Raw genomic sequence first — 24,880 nt, 5'->3', positions numbered from 1 at the left:
TAAGTTATAAACTAAATGATTTTAGTTAAAGTTAAACAATTTTATTTTAAAATTGCCCTCTCTCAGTTAGTTTCATATTCAGTCAAAGCAGATTAAGCCTATAAATGTTATATATAACAGATTCTTCTAACTCTCCAGCCTTCATTCTCAGTAGCCCAATTTGCATTTTCTTTAAAGATAGCTGACTTCTGTTTAAATGCCAACATATTCACAACTTGTTGCAGCTGGAGAAGAATCTTTTCCATGACTGGACCCCAAAATTGAATAGATGTTGTCCACTCTGAAGCCAAGCTTCTCTATCATAGAGAAGAGGATGCGAACCCAAATCTCTCCCCAAGTTAAAATCTCTTCTTGTGTAACTATCTGTTGCTTTTATACTCAGAATTGGCTTCAGGTTATACATTAAAGAAGTTTTTAATAATTAGAGAGTTTTTGAAGGAAATTATTTCTTGAGTTAGTGTAGCACACACAAATTAGAATATGTATAGTAAAGCATTGCTCTGCTACAAGATGCTGAATGGCTGCTATCATGGGAGTCTGATTCAAAGGCAGTCACAGACCTCGTTAAAGCCAGTGAGCATGCCAAACACTCTTCTAGACTCATGAGAAGAATTTAGTGCTTCAGTGAGATTCTCCAGCAACGGGGCTTGTGGCAAGCTGTGTTTGTTTTGTTTTTGGTTTTGTTTTGCATAATACAAAAGTTTTAATAAAAGGCTTCAATTTAAAATCATCCCTGTCCGGGAGGAGTGTAACATTTGGTGAGACCTGATCCAACCCCTATTGAAGTCAATGGCAGCCCTGCTCTTGACTTCAGTGGGTGTCGGATGAAGCTCAGAATAAGTACAACATTAATTTGTGTTTTAGTAAGTAAAATTTAAACTTGCTAAATTTTAAAATGAGTGTTCACATTTTAATCTTGGAGGAATTGGTTTGTCTTTGGAATTAGCTTGTAGTTCTCTCTTAAGTGTAGGTTAGTAATTTTGAGGCACTTTTATAATAATTCTACACAGGGTGGGATTCAAATCTGGGCAGAGTGAATTTCACTGTATGGTACGTAGAGAAAAATAATTCTACAGGAAAGTAGTTTAAAGGGTAAAAGGAAATTTGAAATGTTGTCAGGATGCATGGTAAAAATTTATTATCATCATGTTGGCTTTCTTAACACTGTTTATATCAAATTTAATAAAGTATATGAATTTCTAAAGATATTACATGGAATAAAACTGGTTGAAATTATTTTTAAATAATTTCCATTTAGCTGGATTATATTAAATAGACTGACATTGTGTTAAACAAACAAACAAACAAAGTATACATTCTTATCTCTCCTTTTCTCCCGTTGTTAGACCTCATTATTCAGATGAGTAGGATAGTTCTAGTCCTGGATTCTGTATTTATTTCTCTAGAATTAAAATAAGAGAAACCCATAATATTTCATTACTGCCAGTACAAATTTCTCATATTCTGAATGACTATGAAACCTAGAAACAAATTCTCAAATGGCAAAAGCTGTTCTAGTGTCATCAGTTGCCTCTCTTTAATTGTCTAAGCTGAAGAGGAACAATTATCTATACTGACCATTTCAAGAAAATATCTTGACTGTTCAGTTAAACTGTCTTTAACAGCTAGAGAACATGATTTGAGTCGGAAAAGGTATTCAACCTCTTCTCTTTGCTTTGCTACTGTACATATCCTAGGGTTCTGCTGCACGTCCACAGTCAGATTGCCATTCTCACATAAATTCAGTAATGATGGGGTTCTTCAGGCTCCGTGCCATGGGAGGATGAGTAAGATGTTTGGATTGGCTGGGCTGACTCTCCCTATAACTCCTTGCACAGAACCTCTACAGAATTTTCTCTGCCTCCAAAGGTGCAGCAGACTCGAATCAGGGCCTCTGAAGACTGGCCATAACCTGATTTTTGTTTTCTTTTTCCCTTTTTTCTAGGATCTTTTTTTTTCTCAGCTCCCCATTGTTTTAGTGCAGGGTTACCGGTATTTTAAGGGCCACAAAATTTACCTCTTTAACTCTGGCAACAGTGGGGACTTTTACCAAACTTTCCCCTGAAATTAGCTCTGATAGTGGCTGAAAAAGCATAAAAAATGGTAAGGGTAGGGTTTATACCCTGTGCTCAACACTCTTAGCTGAGTGTATTGCAGGGGGAAAGTATTCCTTTTGCTCCCCTAACCTTGGTGCTGCTGTGGTTAGGCTGCTGGCCTGCCCCACAGGACAGCATCGCAGATTTGCAGCTGCCATAGACAAATGGGGACCAAGTCAGACAAGGCACTGGGCTCCACCTCCCATTTCCATATTTAATTTGTGGAAGAATTAGGGAGTCGAAGGAATCCCCCTGACTACAAAAACATGCAACCACGCCATTTTAACTTGCTACTTAAAGGGAGTCACTCTCATCTTCTGATTATTTGGTATATCATCCAGTGAATGATCTGAATTGTACTTTAAAATAAATTTTTTATTTAGTGCTGATGAATTATTTATTTATTTTTAAATGTAGACATCTGCAATCAATTTTTCCCCTTCAGTCTCTATATTTGGAATTTGCTGATAGTTACTGGAAGCTGTTTGGGGATTGGAACACTCAGCACTATTGTATTGTGATCAATAATTAAATTTAGTGCTGACATGCATCTAGTTTATGCAGCAGCCTCTGACAATCCCATCTTGCAAAATTAATCCTATCCAATTTATTTAATAGAAGACTTGAACAATAAAATAATTCAGATGAGTATGAATGCAGGATTATTTCTGGTCAATACTACTTTATTATAAATTGGGTCCACATAGTCATTAGTAAATTAACTGTCAAATCTGAAAACAGCTTTTTGTTTTGTTTTTGTTTTTGTTTAAAGGTAATTATTGGTACTGAAGACAAGAAGGCACTTAACCTTGCTGTGCAGTTGTTCTTACCACAGTGTTTTTTTTATATCAGGCTATAACTAACCCATCAAAGCTGTAGAGGGAAAATAATTAGTGATATTAAATGGATGAAATATTAACCATTACAAAGCCATGGTCACTCAGAATAAGAGAAACTAGCTAATCCGAGAATTGTTATAATCTTTATACTCTACGGCTATGTCTACACTATGAGCTAGGGTGTGATTTCTCTGTTCGTGTATGTATAATTGCACTTGCTCTTATTAAGCTAGTGCTAGGATAAATAGCAGTGAAACCATCGTAGCATGGGTAGTGGCAGCAAAGGCAAAGCTTAGCCATACTGAGTACAAACCCACATGAAACTGGTGGGTACATATTCAGCATAGTTAAGCCCTATTGCAGCTAGACTGCTGTTTATACTCATGCTAGTTCAATGAAAGCTAGAGTAAGTGTATACGGCCAGGGCAATCACAACCCCAGCTCAGAGTGTAGACACAGCCTATGTTTGCAGAGAGATTTTTTCCTGTATATGTTTAAAAATGTTGTCACTAAAATAAAAAATTCCACTGAAAAATGTGCAGGGAATAAACTGCAACTTCTGTTGAAAAAGACAAAATACACATTGTACATGTATTCATGATAAATAGTTCATTTCTTTTAGGAAGTCAGGGGGGAAAATCCCCAAACCTTCATTGAGTCTTTCATCTCCTTGATGTCATTATTTTAAATGAATAATAAATTTCTTAAAATACGGTGCAGTTCTTTAAAACTGTTGTGAGACTGGATATTTTCTCCCACTTCATTTTTAAAATAGTTCAACAATTTATCCAGAGTATTTCTGTTACGATTTTCCATGTAGGCTCTTTGTAGAATTAGAAAAAAGCCAATTTTTAAACTACAGGGAGGGACCAGAATAAAATAACACCCCCCCCCAACCAAACAAATAATCCCACCACTACCAAAAAAGCAACCCCACACCAACTTAAAAATAAAAGGCAGCAGATCACTGAACTTTGGGAAAGTTTGAAACTTGACTCTCTAATGGGCAAACCAAAATCCTGAGTGTGAAATCCTGACCGCTTTGATATCAATGACAGAATTCCCATTGACTTAAATGGGGCTAGGATATCACCCTGAATCCAAATTCCAAATATAGGAAAGTTTGAATCTGGATCTGAAATCTGGGTTTTGGGCTCACCTCTGCAAAATGTTTATTTAAAAATAAGAGACAAGGTGGGTGAGGTAATATCTCTTATTGGACCAACTCCTGACGGTAGAAGAGAGAAGCTTTCCAGCTCCACAGAGCTCTGCTTCGGGTCTGGGAAAGATGTTCAGAGTGTCACAGCTAAGTATAAGGTGGAACTGATTGTTTAGCATAAGGAGTTAACATGTTTAAGAGACCATTCAAGATTAAGTGGGCTGTTAAAACCTCTACAGTGAACAAGTAACGTTCACTTCCAAATAAAGGTCTTTTTAGGATATCTTCGGATTCTGTACACTGCACAATGACTAGCAACAAAAACGATATATTTGGGTGGGGGGTTAGAGCAGAATAAATGATTGACAGGAAAGTGCTGAGCTTTAGTATGTTTCTTATTGATATTAGATGTACATGAGAAAAAGCGCAAGGTATGTGTATTCTGATGATAATGTGTCAGATAATCAGTAGCCTAGGAAATGCAAAATTCCATTAATTCACTGATTTAAATATATAGTAAAACATTTGGAAAGTCACACCGGAATAATATTTATTGTATGTGTCTTGAAAATATTGGACAACTACATCTTTAATATTGAAAGTGACGTGAACCAGATGCTAAATAATGGAAATTAAGCTAGTTAAACATATACAATTGACTGAAAAACAACCTGAGGTTTAATCAGCCCTCCTTTTCACTTACAGAAACATGTTGAAAAGTAGATATCTCTAATGGCATGTATCTTGCATTCTTAAAAGCGATTTGCAAAGCAAAACTGTGTTAAAAAAACTCTTCTTCGCAGCATATTTTGAGTGAAGATCAAACTATTTCAGACATTTTCTGAAGACTGCTACTTTGCATAGTTCATTTTAAATAGTATTGAAAGCAGTCTGAACTGTTGTAATTAATATTTCGCTTTTGGCAGGTCATAATTCCAACCTAACTGGGGTTCCTTGAATGCAGAAATCAATTTGGCGAGTAAAAGAATTATTGTAGACAGACCTCGGTCATGCGCTTAACCAAGCGACTACAGTGCACAAAAGCATATATAGGTAGGCTGCAGTAGGAGCAGGGTAGGAGCTTACATATAAGCAAGATGGGGCCGCTAGATGATACTGTGACACAAATAATAAGAAAGGATACCAATAACACAGTGCGTGGTTCTGTCAGGCCAATGGAGTGAGGAGGAAAATGGACCTTCAAGCCATTGATCCTGCTATTTCTATTTTTACTTGTAATAATAAATAAAAATGTAACTACCAACAAACACAGTGCAGACACTGGGTAAGTATTAGAGGCCAGAAAGAGGGAAGTTCCTGGTTAATGCGTGTGGTTCTCCTGCTTAATGTCACAAAAAGCCTGGTACTCGCAAATCCTCATTTTCCGCGGACTTCAGAAGGCTTTGGATCAGGGCCTAAGAGAAGGAATCTTTGATCTACTTATCACCACTTGTCCTTCCTGTCACTCAGCCCTTCTAAATATCTATAGTGATACATGAAGCACATAATAGCTGGTTTAAATCACATTTATTCAAAGTGCTGCAATGATGTCCACAACTAAAAAAATTATTTTCTTTCTTATGTCATTCTTCATTCATTAAAAAAGAGAGAGATCTCTACTAGAACCTTTGTTTACAAGTATTGTGCTAATCCTGGCAAGTGCTAGTATATTAAGACCATGGGCAGCTGTTGCCTAATTAAATATCCTAATTGAACATTTTTGTTAAAGATGGTATGCCACGAAGTAACACAACCATTTGCTAATGTCCTTCACTGATTCTTCCATGATGATTTGCAGTAGAGAAATTGTCAACTTCTTTTTAACCATCTGGAAGTACCCACCAATCCATTGCATTACTTGGGCAGAGGGATACATATGACCTGGTTATTTCTGTGCTTTGTGCCACTGAACATTCTGAAAACAAACTAAGACTGCAATGACTTGTCCTTTTCATCTCTAGTATATCAGACATAAAAATCTGTCCATAATACTGTGAATATGCCGTTTCTGTGGAGGCCAATGATGTACATGAAAGCTGAGGGCTTGATTCTGCTTCCAGTGAGGTCAGTGGGAACATGTATGAACCCTGAGTAAAGAAATGTTTCCTGTTATTGAACTGAATGATTTCCAAATGTGCAATAAGTGAATGTTATTAAACAGTCTTAATTTCTAGCCATTCTGTCAAAAGATAAGTGGAAACATTAGAACTTGCCCCCTGTTGTTAAGGGTTAAAACATCCTCACTGCCTTACAGAATGCCACTAGGTTACATGCTACTTTGGAAATGTTATAAAAAGTATAACTGTGAGTGCATGCCCCATGGGTTGTCAAATTTCAACAGCATTTTTTAAATTAAAAAAAATTGTGCTTTTCAAGTCTGAAATTGTTATGCCATGTCAGTAGATATAGACATATCAACTATATATTAGATCCTTTCTATTAACTACACAGCCTATTGCAATCAATAAAATGAAAATGAATCTTAACTCGTTAGATGGCTGGCCATTTGTTATTTGCAAGGAGGTTGTATGCAGACTAGAATGAAATATAGGGAAAGCTATTTATTATTTACATGTTGGTATGGCAGAGTACATTGAAATATTGTAAAAGCATTTACAAAAAGATTAGGGTGAGCAAGTAAAATATATCTTAATTGGAATCTGTTATTGTGCTTTGCATGTATATTTTTAAACCTGCCATTTCTCAGTTATTAAACAGAGAAAAATTTGTTTTTAAACCTCACTATTTGAGTCCAAGCATTTTCTCACCTTCACTGTGTAGCTAATTTAAAAATATTATTAGTGGCAAATATGAATTTAGTCGGAAAATCAAGATGTGAATTTTTGAACATGTTTCTCCAAAGGTGCACTCTTCAAATTATTACTGTGAAAGTAATTTATTCCAGCCAAACACCCTTCCCACATATTGTTAACAGTAGTCTGCACTCCAACTCATTTAACAGCTTTTTAATTCAGTAGTTATTTCGTTTTAGTAGAGCCATTTCTTCATCATTCTGTATTTAGTGATAAATGGTGCCAGAACGTATGATAAATTAAACCACAAAGAATTATGTTAAAGTAATCTTAAGATTTAATTTAAAAGAAAGCAGCACCTAGTTTGCTCAGCATAGCCATTGGAAAGCTCACATAGTGAGAAAAGCATCTTGCTAAATATAAAATGTGAAATACATTTGGAAAGAGTTTTTTTTAAATACTGTTTTTCCTTCTGAGATTACTGTTAGCAGTGGCCACTTGTAAGTGGCCTTTGTAAATTGTCATAATTAGTGGCACGGCTGTATGGAAACCTATTGTAAGAGGCTGCAAACCAGTTTCCTTCCTGCCTTAATTCTGGGTTTAACAATTATAAGGTATTTATTATTTAAGATCTAACATTAAACCTGCCCACAGTAAGTCACCTCATAAGAAATACCAGTAGTGCTATAAAATGGAACCTGAGTGGGCAATGAAACTTAACTCTAAAAGACACACAAATGTCTGAAAAATCTAATTTGTGTGTAATCTCTAGAATAAAAAAAATCCTCACTGATCAATAGACTGTAGCTGTCACATAGGCTTATGGGGATTATAGTGCAATAAGTTTATTATTAGGTAATAACAGATATCTCTATCATGAATGCCAATAAAAAAAAATAAACAGTTGCCAGTCACTATTCCACTCAACAAATGCAAATGCAGTATATCAGTCACCACCTATGGTTACTCTGAGTGACTGTTGACTCTGTAATGGTGACCACTGCGGCCGATCATTCAGATGTCTGTGGATTCATGATAATACCTAAGGTGAGCTTCTTCCAGTCCCCACAATGAGTATGTTACACAATTTCGACTCCCTTAGACTTATGAAACTCTCAGCCATTTGTCAATGTGTGTGGAGAAGTTACACTGCCTCTGTGCTTGGCCCACTGCGTCTGCCTGAATTAAAGAGTCTAAGATGTTATAATTAAAATCTGAAGTGAACATTAAGAGGCGTGTACCAACCAACCTGAAACAGTACGAATATGTAAGTTAAAGTAGGTTATTCCTTTTTTAACTTACACATTCTTCTAGCTCCTTATCATATAAGTTGTAGTGACTTAAACTCTTTTAAACTCCCAAAGACGATTGCTTATTCAGCTTCCAAATACTAAAATCACATAATTACGTGTGGTTTCAGAGTAGCAGCCGTGTTAGTCTGTATTCGCAATAAGAAAAGGAGGACTTGTGGCACCTTAGAGACTAACCAATTTATTTGAGCATAAGCTTTCGTGAGCTAGCTCACGAAAGCTTATGCTCAAATAAATTGGTTAGTCTCTAAGGTGCCACAAGTCCTCCTTTTCTTTTTGCATAATTATGTGTGAAGCACATTGCTGTCTTACTCTCACTAGTGCTACTGAAGCTAAACCTTCTTAATTATAGAGTTTTATTTGGTATGGTGAAGGGTAAACTTCAGGATAATGGATGACTCAGAGGAATCATAATGAGATATGGGACCTTTAGATTAGGTTTTGAATCTGTTAATAGTAAATGGTGAATTGAAGTCTCTTTATGTGATGCTATTCAGTGGCTTATGCAAAATATGTTGGAGGTCTTAGTCCAGTATCTAATGAACATGTCCACTTAAAAAGAAACCTTACCAGTCAGAAGAAAACTTGTTGGCAATATCAAATAGGATTGAGTAGATATGATGGCTGAAATGCAATTAGTAATACAAGGCGGGTGAGGTAATCTCTTTTATTGGACCAAATTCTGTTGGTGAGAGAAACAAGCTTTGAGGCTTACACAGAGCTCTTCTTCAGAAAGCTTCTGCCTCACCCATCTTCTCTAATATTCTGGGACCAACATGGCTACAAGAAGACTGTATAATTTAGTAGACAGTCTTATATAGTTAGATTGTTATGTCATCTGGATAGTCGATTTTTTTAATTAAAACAATGTTTAAAAGCAGATGTTTCTGTTAAAATGACTTAAATAGCAAGCTGAGTTTTGAACCAAATTGACATAGGAATTGGAAATATTTTGTAATCATGTAAGCAAACTGGTAGAAGATTGAAAAATCCCCTTCAGTACCTTTCTGGCTCAATAAATCAATGGGATAATAGACAAAAAACATTTTCTGTGATTTGGAATTTTTCTAGAGTGTGTTTCCCTCTTTGAAAACTCTTTTTTCGGTGTATAACCAAGGAAAAGAAATACTACCACTTCGTGGTTACTTTAACATATTGTCTGTCTTAAACTTAGAAACTGATCATTTACTTTGAGCAAATGTTGAATGACTTTCTGCACTAGTAGTGAAATTCATTCAACCTTGCACAAGTCCTATGCACCTTAAAAGCCCCATTTAATCTCCATGTTAAGGGCTTTTGTTTGGCAGGAGACCTTTTGCAGGGCCTCTACACACAGCAATTTTCACCCTATATTAGTAACGAGTTCTTTAATACACTCAGAAATGATGCTCTGATGTGTAGTTAAAATACTTGCACATATTTTTGACTCAGCACTGAAACTAGAGCCAAACCCAAAGCCCACACTGCCTAGCACATGCTGTGTAAATGCACATAGGCTAAGAAGGAGGAATCGTCCCTTTACCCCACAAAAGATCACTCTGAGAAGGATAGTTCCAATGACTGGGGGAGCCTATGTTGGCCTTGATGTGCAATCCTACCAATGAGAGAGAGGGAAGATTGCATGATTTCCATAACAACAGATTGTCTGCTTCTTTCCTACTTCCTGCAGTGTTGTACCTCCACAAAGAAGGGTTCAGCAGTGCATAGAACATGAGCATTCCTCTTGAATTCAGATCTGTCCTTTCTGTGCATGAAATCACCCTGGTTCCACTACCTGGAGGACCTCTGCAGCTCAGGGAGATGGGGCAGATTTTGCTGTTAGTGCAAAGTTTGCTTAATGGCAGTAGTGAGCTCAGAAATGTTTCTGCAATCTGATATATCAGAGTTTGAACAGAAAAGAAGATTACCGATCAGATCAGAAAAGTCACTGCTTCAAACAGTAGAAGGTAAAATTTAAACTTTGGCCATTGGAGAGAAAATATTGCTTTGGATATATTGAATGTTTTAGCGATAAAAGAAATTCCTTGTATTCTCAGCAAATGTTACCCAAATCTTAGATTTTTCTTCTTTAAAAAAAAAAAAAAGAATTTCTTAGATTGTAAATTTTTGGGGGCAGGGATTACCATTAACTGTGTTTATATACTGCCTACCACAGTGAGGCCCCAACCTAGTTGAGGCCTCTAGATGCTATCACTATATAAATATCAAATAATGATAATGGGTAAATTTTTTTTTAAAAAGTAATGCATTTTAATTATCGTTACCACCCAACTTTTACAACATTGTAAGCCCATTTGTATCACTTGCAATATTCAAAAGAGACTTAGGCACTTGGGTATATGTCCACACTGCCTCTGGGAATGAGCCTCCCATCCCCAGTCCACAGATTTATCCCCAGTCCACAGATTTATGGCAGTGGAGCTTGTGCTAGCATGCTAAAAATAGCTGTGGAGACTTTGTGGCTCTGGCTGGAGCTCAGGCTCTGAAGCTTAGCTGGTGGTTTCACTGAAACTTGATCATAGACTCCGTGTTCCCTATTTCACTTTTGAAAATGGGACTAAAGCTGATAAATCCAATTTCCAAAAGCACCTCAGAATAGTAGTACACCACCTGTGTGATCTTCTGAAGTTTCATTTCATAACTTGTTTGTGGCTAAAGCCCAGATTTTCTCAAAATGTAGCAAACTTCCTACATCCTCGGAGTCCTTCAGTATGTTGTCCATTTTATAGACCCCTGACATCTTAGATGTCCTGTAGGTACCCCTTAACCATTGGTCTTCCTGGGAGAGAATAGAACAATATTAAAGTGCAGCCAGAGCGGGTGCTTTTTTGATAGTGGGCCCTGTGCTCCGCTCTGGATAGCGACATAAAACCCAGTCTACCTGCATTCAGGTAACGCTCTAAGACACATTTTTATGGCCATGCCTCTTCCTCACTGCTGGCTCCACTACACTAACCGTTCAAACCATCGATGAAATTTCCTAGTCTATGTCCTGTAAAGGCGTGATGTTACATAGCACCATGGGAGATTTTTGCTTCTTATACTTGGGAAATATAGTTGTTCATAATGCAAAGTGTGTCTAGATATTGTATGGCCACTGCATAAATTCTTGTAGTATGTAAATTCCTAGAAATCACAAGTATGGCTTGCAGCCTCAAACAGGTGCCACGAGAAACAGAGTTGTAGTGGCACTACCTTGGCAATCTCCGCAAAGAAGCCTTAGGCGGAGGCCTGGGCGTGCAGACTGAACTGTACTCTCAGCCTTAGAAAGAGCCACCACCAAAGTGGAGGCATATTAATAGAGTCTAAAGGGAGCTAGCCCTGACTGCCACTCACTGAGCTGTACATGTTCTGTCAATAAATAGAGAGCTTCAGTCTCCAAGATTGTCAACCTGACACCTCTCATCATCATCAAAATTCACACGGAACATTATTTTTGCCATAACATGAATTTTTTGCAGTGCTGTACTCATGAGCTGTGTCCTGGGAATACAAGAGGATGGGTAGATTTTAAAACATATTGCTGAAAGGAAATAAATTCTTCTTAACTTCTAGAAAGTTAGCAGATTTTGGACAGAATGAAGCCAAAAGCCCCATCTACTGTAGCTCTCCAATGGGGCAGTTATACCCCATAATGTTTTTTTTTCCCTATTTGTTCAACATTTCTTTTTGAATGCTGCTTATTACTATGTCTCCCCTTACTAGGTTTTTTCACTAAGGGAAACTGTGCAAGAAATTTCTACCTAAATTATTTTAGTCTCCAATTCTCCCTCAGTTTAAGTTCATGCCCCCTTATTCTTCTATTTAACACTAGCTCAGATAGCCTGCAGCAACTCTCTTCTCTGTTCCCTTCAGGATTGCGTATACCTTAATCGAGATCCCTCTTAAACTCCTTCTCTTTTCATCATCCACAGAATTTCCCTTACCTTTATAAATAACTAAGATTTCCAAACCCCAGTCTCACTCTGGAAAATTGCTCCCTTTAGCTCCACTCTCGACAACTTTAAACTATTCTTTTTCTAATCAGGTGACCACAGTTGCGCACATCCTCCCACATGTGACCTTACTGCTTGTTCCTTATGGAGGGCTTTCTTGGTCTTTTGCTGGTTATCTGACTCAGAATTTGACATGCTGTTTCACTGTTGTGAAACACTGGAATATGTGAAATACTGTAATGTATATATATCTAGTACCTAGTGCTGGCTCTTGATCCTTCTTCTACTGCATTCTGCGTTGAGGCGGACTTATTTTGATTTGATATTTTGTCATCTCTTACCTAATTATTATACATTATAGTGATGTCTTTAAGCCTGTTTTGATTCCCTCACTCTCCTACTCAGTCCTAAACCATTATGTATTTCTCTTCACCTTTTTATAGACTGATTTCCCCACCTCATTTTTGCATCAGCAGAAAATGTCTTACTTTTCTGCACATTTCTTCCGCCCATCATTGACCTATAAAACAAGGAAACCAGTCTAAATTCTGATGCTTATGGCAGTATTCCACTTATCAGCTCCCACAAGTAGCCTTTGTCTTAGATATCCAAGCCAGTTCTCTAGCCACCTTTAGTGTGATACTTGCTGACCTTTATAGGGCAGACTTTTCTGCAACACTGTATCAAAAGCATTCCTAAAGTCCAGATGAGTTTTGTCTGCAGATTCTCTCATCAAAACTTTTTGTCACTTTAACAAAAGAAAGAGTTGTTATAATTTCCTCTTCTCATTTTTCCATTCTGGAAACAGCTTGGAAATGCATATATTTTCCTTTGCTTTTTTCTCTATATCTGGTTGTTATGTACTAACCTGGTAGTCTGGTGTGACAACAAATACCATAGAATTATTTACCATATCAGCCAGTGTGGTCCCATCTCTTCAAGAGTTACTACTAATCTTTGCTGTTCCATGTCATAATATCAATTCAATACTACATAGCCAATGCTAATATACCTTAAAGGCAGACATTAGCGGTTGAAAGCACTTTGTTTTAGCTCTAGTGCCTAACACCACGGCTAGGTATGTCCCTGTTACACATTACTACATTCCCCAGAGTGTCTTACATTTTAATTATCATTACCACCCAACTTTACAACATTGTAAGCCCATTTGTTGCATTTTGACTTCACTTACGATATAAAGCTACCTGCAGTGCTATGGTTTGAGATCTAGTAATTGCCAGAGAACCCTATTTCATTTCTAAAGAACTCTCTATAGATTACATTCTATAGGACTTTTAAATATGGCTATCCTCTGAAGCACGAATCTGTGATTTGCCCCAATACAATATGAAAGTAAAGGCCCATCACTAAAGATGTTGTGTGGTGAATATTTTCTTTTAACAGCTTTCTTTCTACATCAATTTTCCATAAGTAGGGTCTAGAGTATTAAAACTTGAACACAGAAAGCCCACTAAAAATGACTGCATTGAGATTCTCTTGGAGGAGGCTTTCCTCTGAAATAAGACATTGATATTCAAACTATTCTTTGCTCATTTGACTAATGAGCCTTTTGTTAGTTTCATGTGCTAAAGACAGTGGCTCTTCAACTGCTTATTAAAAAGGTCTGACTGACTGACTTAGACATTAATGACAGAGAGGAAAGTTTCCTTTAAAGAGACATGCCTGTGAAGAAGTAACTAGACATCAAATCCTTGTGCTGGTGTTAAAGCATCTTCTGAAAAAAAAAAATCATGTGAGTGTTCAGTGGTGTGGAGATGGCTATGGGCCTTTGAAAAAAATATTCTAAGATCTGCCAGACTGAATATTTTTTTGAGCTGTCACAATTTTTCTAAAGATTTCCAAAGGAGGACACAGAGGAGGATTTGGTGGGAAATGTATCAGTAGGCTTAGAGTAGTAAAATATATACCAAGGCTCTATAACCTTTCAAAGTGGGGAATGAAATGATTTGTGGAATCCAATCGCTTCCACGTAAACATGCAGTGAAAGAGCAAGTTTACAAAATCTGCCAAAGTCAAATATCTGCCTTTTTTTTATTAGTTTCACTAAAACGACTGATTTTCTAATGTTTCTCGAAAATCATATAGGTCATTTTTAAACTAAATGCATTCCTTTATATAAAAACAAAAGGATTCATGATTCTGAAGTCTATGGCATTTAACTTAATCCAGGCCTAAATAGTTTAGACTCCTCAAACATCAGCACAACACAACCTCCGTTTTGGAATTTTTGAATAACAGGATCATTATTTTTTAAATATTGATTCTTTTGTACTAGCCTAATTCTATAAATGTTTAATGTAGTTAACAGTGATTTATAATCCTTCATATTCATCACAGCATGTCTATTTAACGTATAGGGAATATTGTGGAAAATCTCTAATGTTGTGAATTTATTTAGGGCTATCATTCCAGAACACCCAGGTGTTTTAGCTAGTCCAGAATGTAGTCTCCAGTTTAAACGGATCAAGATACTGTGCTCGTTAAGGTTGCCTAAAAGATTTGCATTTTCTGTAGTAGCCAAGGAAAGGGGACTGAATTTACCACTATGATATATTGACACTACTGCAGGGACTGTGGCAGGCAAATTAACACGTCACCATAGCATTAGTGTTATATGCTCTGCACTGTCTACCTTTCAGGTTGGGGTGACTGTTATGATCTTCAAAGCCTTAATCAGACTGAGACCCAGCTATCTGAGAGATCACCTTTCCCTCTGTGTACCATTCCCTCAGTGGTGATTGTGATCTGCTGGACCACTCATGTCTTCAGGTCTCTGAGTTAAGCTCTCCAAGTTTGGTAGCAACTTCTTCATTTACTTTACTTTAGGACTTGTTCATTACGGTACTCTGTAAGGGTGAAAATTGACCCTCTACAGAAGACACCCACAAGGTCCTATTTTTCAATTCTCACTTAAGACCTTAATTTAAGTGGTACATAAGACCAGTGGACGTTGCCCAGGGATGAATTTTACCCTATAAGGTAGTTTTCAATTATGTATTTTTCTAAGTGCTTTTAGCAATGGGCACATATATAAATTAAGCCCAAAATTTTCATAGCTGGATGCCTAAAATTAGGCAGCTAATTTCTTATGCTGAAATATAGCTTTAGTTTGACAAGTTGTTAGGCCCCCGAGTTTGAAGTTTTTGGCCTAAATATTCATCTAGAATAATCTTAGCTCAGTTCCCTTCTCCGCCACAGGACTGCATGGCTTACTGAAGTCTGGAAGTGTTGTAGCCTTGTAAATGACTGCAGAAGAGGCCTTGTGTCTTTAAGGCTTTTCATTTGTGCACAGTCCACCCATTGATAGAAGTTGCATTTTTAAAATAGTGTTTATCTTTGAACTAAAAGTGTGTTTGCCATTTGGAAGGTACAAAATATGTGGTCCAGTTTGAAAAATCAGTCAGGCATTTTTAAAAATGCACTGAAATCTCCAGGTAGTTTAATGAACATGTGAACAAAAGAAGGGATTGGTGAGGTAGGTGTGAGGATAAGGAAGATGCTGAGGGAAGACAATCCACTGCATGTCTGACTTTGAATTACTGTAGCCTGTAGAATTATGGTAAACTGGTTTGATCTTATTACCTTTTGGTTACAGGCCTGTGTATTCCCTAGTAATGATATGTATATAGTATTTGAGCTAAAAAGGGTGAGCAACGATAATAATATGATGATGGGCTGCCTTTGCATGGACATCTGGATTCCTTAACAGAAATAAAAACACAATTTACGGTACACTGGCAGCATGCTCAATTTAAATCCCAGAATGGGAATAAAGTCTGGAAATCCCTGCCAACGATACAAAATACATAGCAGCTTCATAATAAATAAACAAGCAAACAAACAAACAAACAAGCACCCCCCCCCCCAAAAAAACCCCTAAGACAGAAACAAAAAAGTCTTGAGACTAGCCCTGCAGGATGCTCCCCTTTGTTCTTCTGCATATTCTGAGGTATGATATATATTTCAATACCCTCTGTTACATCCACATAACGCATAAAGGTTGAGTTTATCAATTAACATATAATGTCTGGCAGTACTGCCAAACTATATTCAATATATTGTTATTAATAAGAGGCCCAATCTGCATGTGGTGCTTAGCAGATAGTGAGCACCCATAACTACAGTGACACCTATGGATGCTCGACAGTTGCTTGGCATAGATCAGGATTTGACCTAAGAATTTTTATCTTCTATTTAGCCATATTGGCATGGTGTGTTGTTTTTCATAGCAAGACAGACTTCCATTCCTTTCCTGATTTCTACTTTTTTGATAGTGCTGCGAAGAGCTCTGTGCTAGAGATTTGCACTATGCTGAACAAGTCCTTCTAGGTTTGTGTGCTTTAGATTTGAGATTTTAATGTCCTTTACCCACTAGGCAGTGATAAAGGCCAAATCAAAGATTGTTCTGCTAACTGCTCCAAAGATGGGGGCTAACAAAGGATCCAGTGCGTCACAGTAATGGACAGGCTCTCATTCTGTACAGTTTTTTTTTTTGGTGGGGAAATGGAGTGTGTGTTTATGTGTAATCCAAGGCTTCCGCATGACAGGGAGAGAGGAGCTTCAAAAGAACTCTTTTAAGAACCCAAAAGACCAAGGACTGTTGTGCCTATTTTATCTTTAAGCATCAGAAAGATTTTAATTGAGCTCTTCCTGGGATCATGTGAGTCTGATTCAGCTTAACCATGAGGTGAGTTTTCTAAGCTCTTGAAACTCATTTTTAATGATACTACTTCGAGAGAGATGTCTGAGGAGAACCACTGAAAAGGAACTATATTGCATTATCTTATCATACAGTGTGATGCTGATGTTATAACTGCATGATCATGGACTTACATGAAAAGTAAACATATGTGGTCTAGTCTGTCTGCAGGAAAGAGAGACAGAAACAACTCAGTTTTAATCACAGCTCTGACACTGACTCCCTCGGTAACCTTGAGACAGTCACTTAATATCTTTTCAGCCAGATTTTTCTCCCCGACCCATGATTATCACCACTTTACTCAAGGAGTAAATTCCATGAACTTCTATGGGGCTATGCATGGAGTGAAGTGCTATCCAATGTGAGAAAGGGTGTGGATCTTTGTGTGTCAGATTCTCAGCTGTAAAATAGGGATGATAATACTTTACCTCACAGAGGTGAGGTGCTTAGCTACTATGGTAATGAGGACCATAGAAAAGCCTATTAATTATTTAATTAAATCAGATAATTGTAAATGGAAGACTTGAAGACTGAAAGCACTAGTTTGTATAAGTGCTAGGTATTATTGTTATTAAGTACGTATGCGTCTTCTTTTTTAATGAAGCCAAGTTGACAAAAAACTGTGCTGGAAATGGAAGTCTCCTTTCAGTATCAAAAATGGGTCAGTATAACAACTGTAGTTTAAAAAGACAAAAACCAAAATAATTAGTCTCTACAATGTAAGAACTTATAGTACATTTTCTTCTTATGAAAGCCTACCTATTCATTTCAATTACATTCTTACAAAGAATTTATATTGGTATATGTAGTAGGCAAGGACCAGAAATTTTAGATCAAAATACCCAGGCTACTTTGAAGAAGTTGCATGACTTGTGAAATTATATTTAAATCAGGTTCTTTGAAATGACACACATATAGGTAAATAGATATATTTATCTATTTATTTTTTAATAAACCTCTGTTAAGGTTTCTTGAAATACTAGATTACTGTGTCAATGATTTACTTACAAGAATATTGTTAATATTTTCTTCTTACACAATCATATTAAATTTTAATGACATGGATTGTAATATCTAACTGGTATCTAGAAGCTTGTGGATAGCCCAAAGGTTTTATACAAATTTATATGTATAAAGCTCTCACTGATATACTTTCCCAGTAGATATTGTACCTTGAGTAGTCAGCTTTGCAAATCCCTTCTCACAAAAGATTAAAAACATCCTCCTATTACATCTAGAGATTTCTTTTTGTTATTCAAAGGCATGAATATATTTAGAAAAATGTATATGATTTTAATGCCTTAAACCCAAAAGCTACCTTGATTCCCATTAAAAATTGGAATATTTAATGTTTTGCTTCTTCTGTAGCTGTTTTTTGATATTGTGAAGAAGAACAAAAAAGATTTCTGAGAACATATAAAACAAAAAACTGTGTTTGAAGTATTATAATAAAACAACCTTCTTCTTTTAATGTTAAGTCCCTTTTAATGAAGATCCTCTGGCAGCTCTTGAATGTATAACTAGTTTATATCATGGGATGAAGCTGTCTGTTCTGATGATTGACATGAGCCCACATTACAATGTGATTCTGAAAATTAGTCCATAGAGGTCCTTTTCAGGTACTTCTCAGACTGAGAGCTGCCCTCCAACTACAGTAGAGGCTTTTTAACCCCACTCATTGGTATTCTAATCTGGAAGTGCTGTCCTGCTTTTTAAATAACTCAGGCATTCAGGCTAGTACCCCCCTTGACACATTACTTAGCCAAAGGATTCAAATGAGATTCAAGAAACATGCAGTACAGCACAAAGGGACTGGAATATGCACAATTAATAATCACACAGTTAATTCATTTTTAATGCAAGGACGTTTTCTGAAATTTCGCATTCAAATTTGGAACACAAAGTAGTTGCTATCTATCCCCATTATGCTACCAAAACACTGAAATGGGAGAAATTTCCTTAAATATTTTTCTTAGTACATGTTTTTTAAAAAAAAAATACAAAAATTTTAATAACACTAAGGTTATGACACAAACTAATCAAAGCCAGAAAATTCAAAGTTAAGGATGAGTAAAATCAACCTATTATCAGGGGGAGGAAGACACTGGGCATGAGTTAAAGTAAGGATGGCACGATAGCCTTAAATTGTGAATTTCCTGGCCATTGTCAGTTTGTATGAAACCAGAATATGTTTTAATCAGTTATTTGTGTTTTATTGCCTCCTGTTGTTGTTTTGTGTCAGTCTGAGAGATAGATTGCTACCTTACCCATTGCAACAGGTCTTTCAAGTGATGATATATATTTGTCTCAAATGGATACTCACTGTATTAAAAATTGGAAAGTTGGCATTACCAACATATTTTCTGAGCACATAGTATGTATTGTTTTGGTGTACTCTGTGTATTATTTTAAGGGCTTTTATTCCTTTACAGTCTGCTTGGTGTTTTAGACAAAATTAAATACAGGAAAATTTTAATGAATAAGTGGCAGCTCTGAATAAAGTCAGTGGGAGCTGCGGATCTTCTGCAAATCCAGCCATTGATTTTTATCCCCAAAGGCGTCATTGTTCTTAAGGGCCTTTGTATAAACACTTTAAATTTATAATGGTTGCCAGTAGGAAGTCAGCATTTACCAACTGTTACCACACAAAAGTATCAGAGATACTACAGCTGTCCTGTCTCCCTTCCACACCTGAACAGGCTATTCATACCTTTGATGGGTGAAATTCACCCCATGAAGAGAGCCAGCACAAAGTGTATGCACTACGTAAATGTCACATAAATCCCATTTTGAACACTTATGTGGCACATAAGCTTTATGCTGTTCCTGTGCACAGGGGTAAATTTCACCCCTAGTGATTAGATTTGCAAAGGTCTGTGTGAACAGATGAATATAAATGTTCATGTGCCCATTTTTAAAACAGAAGATATGAACCACTTTTTTACATACTTGGCGGAATTTGGCTTGTGGATAGGATACAAATCCCTTACTAGACGAAATTTATCTGGAAACATGCAATAAAACTAGTAGCAGGAAATTGAATGTAGTGTATGTGAACCAAATAATTCAGACACAAAACAAGAAACTCTTAAAGCGAAAGGACTGGATCTTTTCAGTTAAATACATGAAGCTTGTGTTATAAGTTAATATTAAAAATCTATTCTGAATCAGCAAAGCTACACACAGGTAAAAGACTTGCCATTTCTTGTATGCAGACAATATCAAACCAATGCAGGCAAGTTTTTGCAGACCTAGTATAGGAACTACTACAGAACACAGAGTTAGACGAAGACCTAACTAAATGGCAATGAGAAGCATTCTATTTTTAGCCTCTACTCTAGCCACTAGTGACCATACACATATTGTGCCCACCAAGTGCCTGAATAATTCTCAAGAGGAGAGGAGAAGAAGGGGTTTGTAGTTGTAAATTCTGGATCGGGGAGGGGATGTATACATGCATATATATCCCCTATCCATAGGCCATGCCTCACAATGCCTATCCTTGGCTTCTATCACCGAAGATCCGAATGGGTGTTGATGGGGCCAATGTATGAATGGAAGGTCCTGTTCCCACTCTTGACTCTTCTTTAAACCAGCCCATTTCTTTGAGACAACAAAAATGCCTCTACTGTAAATTAATGTTTACAGTTCAGTTGTTAACTTGGTCTTAACGATTCATTTTCTCTATAATTCACATGTAAGGCTGTCACTGTGGACTGATTGGGTAGAAAGATCTTGGATTATGTTTATAAACTCATGTTTATAAACTGGCTGAACTCATGTTGGTCAGTTATTTGGAGCGGCGTTGTAGCCATGTTGGTCCCAGGATATTAGAGATACAAGGTGGATGAGGTAATATATTTTATTAGACCAACTTCTGTTGGTGAGACAGACAAGCCTTCAAGCTTTACAGAGCTCCTGAAGAAGAGCTCTGTGTAGCTCGAAAGCTTCTGTTTCACCAACAGAAGTTGGTTTAATAAAATATATTATGTCACCCAGCTTATCTCTCTAATTGGTCAGTTATGTAATAGACATTCAGAAACATGAGGGTTGTGTGGTGTTAACTGCTTTTATCTTTTTGGTGTGTTGTGAATCAATATCACTTGTTTTTAAAATGATATTGATGACTAGTTCACAGTGTGGATCAATCAAATGCTTTTGGACAGTGCAAGACGGTTAGCACACATTCACAGAAGCGAGTTAGACCAAGGTGTATTTGTTGTATGGTGCTATATACATGAAGTGTCTCAAAACAGATGTTCACACAATGGCGTTAATATGGCTTTGAAGGAGTATCACAGACAAGCGTGTCAATAATCCATGGATTTAAGCCATCCCTAAATAGGATTTGACATATCCATAAAGTCTAAGCGTTATGTCTTCTGTGTCTGTAACACATATGTGAGTCCACGAGTTTGCCCTGATACCACAGCATGTATTTGCCACCAAGCAGCAGTTGTATTTTATTGTTGCAATTGAAACAAATGTATGGAGAACAGAGCCTGATACACTGCTGGAGGGACGTTTTGTTCATCCCTTCTTGTTTTGTGTTTCTCTTAATTGTAGGATCAGATTCTGTCCTTTGATGCCTGCTAAGGATCCTTTTGATTTTAATGAGAGTGATGTATGCATGTAAGGGCAGAATTAGGATGGTAGTTTTCAAAAATGGGGGGGGGGGGAGAGGAGGGAGGAGATAGGAACCCAAGGAAAATAACCACCCAATACGAAGTACAGTACAGTAACATTGACTTTGGGTAGCAGAACCCAAGCTCCAGGCCTGTGGAGGCAGAAAATCAGCCAAGAAGGGGGGCACTATGTTGTGAGCCACTTGCTTCCCCCACTCTGCTGTGCAGCCCTGAAAGTGGGCAGGACCAGAGCAAAGGGGGTGGGCAGCCTCAGCTGGTGGGGATTCTGTTGAATCTCAGCAGAAAGATAAAGTTACTTTGCCCCATGCCTTCCTCCAGGGTGAATCCTCTGTCTGTCTCAGCTGCCCCATGGAGATCAATATGGCCCAGTAAATTCAGGGCCAAAGCTGAAATTCAGTACTTAACACCATAGTGACAGCTCAGTTTTCAAATCTCAGTTTTAAGAGGGGATGAGGGAGTAGTGTAAGACAGAGCCTAGTAGAAAGGGGAACTTCTGGTTTCTAGCATTCGCCGTAAAACTTTATATCATTGCCTTAAGTATGCATGCATAGAACTCCCACTGATATCACTGTGAGCATGTGCCTGTGTAAAAGGTGTCACCCTAAAAGACCACACAGTCCACCAGAGGTTCCAGACTATGATTTTTCAGTATATTTAATAAGAAAGAAACTCTCAAAGCTTGCCATACCAACATAAGAAATAGGTAGATTTGTCTGGCTAGGCTGTACATTTCTTTGCATTTGTGGATTTAAGTTATATTTGTAATGTAAATGTAACAAAGCTTTTCTGGTGTAAAAATCAAGAAGGTAGTAAAGAGGCTATAATATATAATGGAAATAAAATTGTTTTTGTTTGGTGGAGTGGGGGTAAAGGTACTGTTTTGTTTAAAATGGATAATATAGCGAGATGGAGTGGAAAGGTCAAGGAAATGTAACAGTTCAGTATGTAATTCTTTCAGCTTCCATAGGTTGCTATTGAGTACAGGTTTCCATGCGAAGCAGTTATTTCATCATTATTCAGACTACAGGTACTGTAGGGTATTTCATATCTTGGCTCAACACCAGCTCTTCTTTTCCTTTTAAACTGCTACAGAATAATCTGACTAGTTCTAAAACATTGCCCCTCCACAGAACCCAGAAGCTTAGCCTGAAGGAAATTCTCTCCTGTGGTGGCATCTGAGTGCCAGCCCTTCTATCCTGGCCCTTTCCCAGGCTTTGGCTGTTGATCTTGTCAGCCTAATGTTTCTGTTCTGAATTGTCCTCTTGATGTCATTTTTCCACTGGCTGTGAGGAATTCACTTGCTGTTACTTATTTGGCAATAAGGTCTTGAGCACATTTTGCCTGAAAAGCATACGTATGATCAAAATGTCCTCCTACCCTACCATGCTCATTTATGTTCACACTATAAATCTGCTTTCTGGCCTTAGAGCTGATCTCATCAGAAGTAAATCCAGACCATCACTTTAGACAGTTATATTGAGAGTGTAACCCCGGATGTGTATTAGCCGCTTTCTTTTGTGAAGCAACGTTTAAACGCTACATCAACAGATTTAAATAGACAGTTATTGAAATCAGCAAGATAGTCTTGGGTGAGAAATCAATAAATTTTCTGTTGAAAATATTTTGAATGTGAGACCATTTTCTTAGGTATTGGTTGCTGCTCTGGGCAATATTTTCTAAGGAACTGATACATTGGTCTCAGCTTCTTTTATTTTTCTATGGCAGAGGTGGCCAATTTTGGCAGGTGGAGTGTTCTAGAATATGCCTTATTGGATTAAGAGGGGATGGGCAGTGTATGAGCTGGACTCCCGTTCTATGGTTCTTTTTTAAACTGTGGCATTCCACAAAGGAATCTGGGTAATCTGAATCCTGGTCTCCTATACTCCACTGAAGTTCTCTGTTGTTATTAAACACCAGGGTGATGGCATATAGTTTCTTCTTTCACCGCGGTGGAGTTCTTGCAGTTGCAAATAATCTCCCTTTTCCATGATTATGAAGTTGTTAGGGCTTTAATCCCTAGGTATTTGCATCCCTATTGCACTTTGGTGCCTTTGGTTAAGTAGAGATAGTAACTATCAGTCCCTCAGTGACTAAAATGCCAAACCACACACAACACTTTCTGTGCACTCGCTATTAAAATTTTACAGGTCAAAAATCCAAAACCCACTTAATAAAAATTGTTCCTCATCGTAACTGACAAGAGAGAACAGGTCAACCCATGGAATAATTGTGTAGTAATTAGAACCTTTGTAGTTGATAAAGTGTGACTGTTAATCAATGCTTGGCTAATTAATCAATATTTTAATCATTAGACCTTTTAAATTTGTTTTAATGAGCATTTCCTCTAATTCCCTTGATTCTGTTGCTTCCAGTGCTTCTATTATCTCTATTAAATAGCAAAGCAAATGGTCATATATTCAGAATATGCTGCAGTTTTAATATTTTTAGTTGATTATTGCTAAGATACATGAACATATCTGACTATGAGCGGATTTAGATTCTTAAGCCAAAAAGGTACTCTTGGGTCATATGCCCTTTAAATATTTGTGTGTTTGAGGAAATGGACTTAGATGATTTCATGACCATCTTCTGTCTATGACTGTTTTGACATCCTATTTTTCTGATGCTAAGAAAACTATAGGAAAATTTGGGGTGAATTTAGTCCAAACAGTGTTAATGTAAACTTTCTCGTCACGATTCCTCATGCTCTGAAAATCCTTCCTCTTTTCCCTATATTCTCTGGGGTTACCCAAGTGCTTTGCAGACCGGGTATACAGGGATTGCTTCACGCATCATCACACAAACAGAACTGAGGGATTTTCAGCCCTTTCTTTACTGAAGTTTTAGCTTCCCTATTTGATGATTGCATTTCCCTGTCTTTTCCTACACAGTTTTTATGATGTATGGTAATCACTGCAGTGGCTGTTTGATTAGTATCGGACATTTTAAATTTGGATCCTCTTGTAATGCATGGAATTTGGCAGGTATTTATACCTATCCTGCCCTTTTCAGGAAACACAAGCAATGATATAGTTGACCAGAGAAGATTAAGTTGAATGCTTCCAATAGTAGCAAGTATTAAAAGCCCACTACTCATAGGAAGACCTTTTCTACAAACCCAGCCTGGCTAGTGCAGTGATAGTAAACCATCTTCACAGGGTTCTTGTGGCATGTCTTCTGTCACAGGGATCCTAGCAGAATGAGTGGGATCCCATGGAGAGGGCCTGGGCAGTGCACTGAGATGCTCTCCTCTGTTTGTTCACATAGGAATAGTATGTGCATCCACCATCGGCCAGCTAGTGTGTGCTGCTGACCTCCCATGTGGCTCTCATAGCTGCTGCTAGTTAGATGAGGATGTCAGAAATTACACCTCCAGTATATGTCTCCTGGAAATTATATAAATAACAATTGGCAAAAATTCT

This window comes from Caretta caretta, chromosome 11 (genome assembly GCF_965140235.1).
Source record: "Caretta caretta isolate rCarCar2 chromosome 11, rCarCar1.hap1, whole genome shotgun sequence".
Classification (NCBI taxonomy): Eukaryota; Metazoa; Chordata; order Testudines; family Cheloniidae; genus Caretta; species Caretta caretta.
This window is presented reverse-complemented; position numbering follows the sequence as displayed.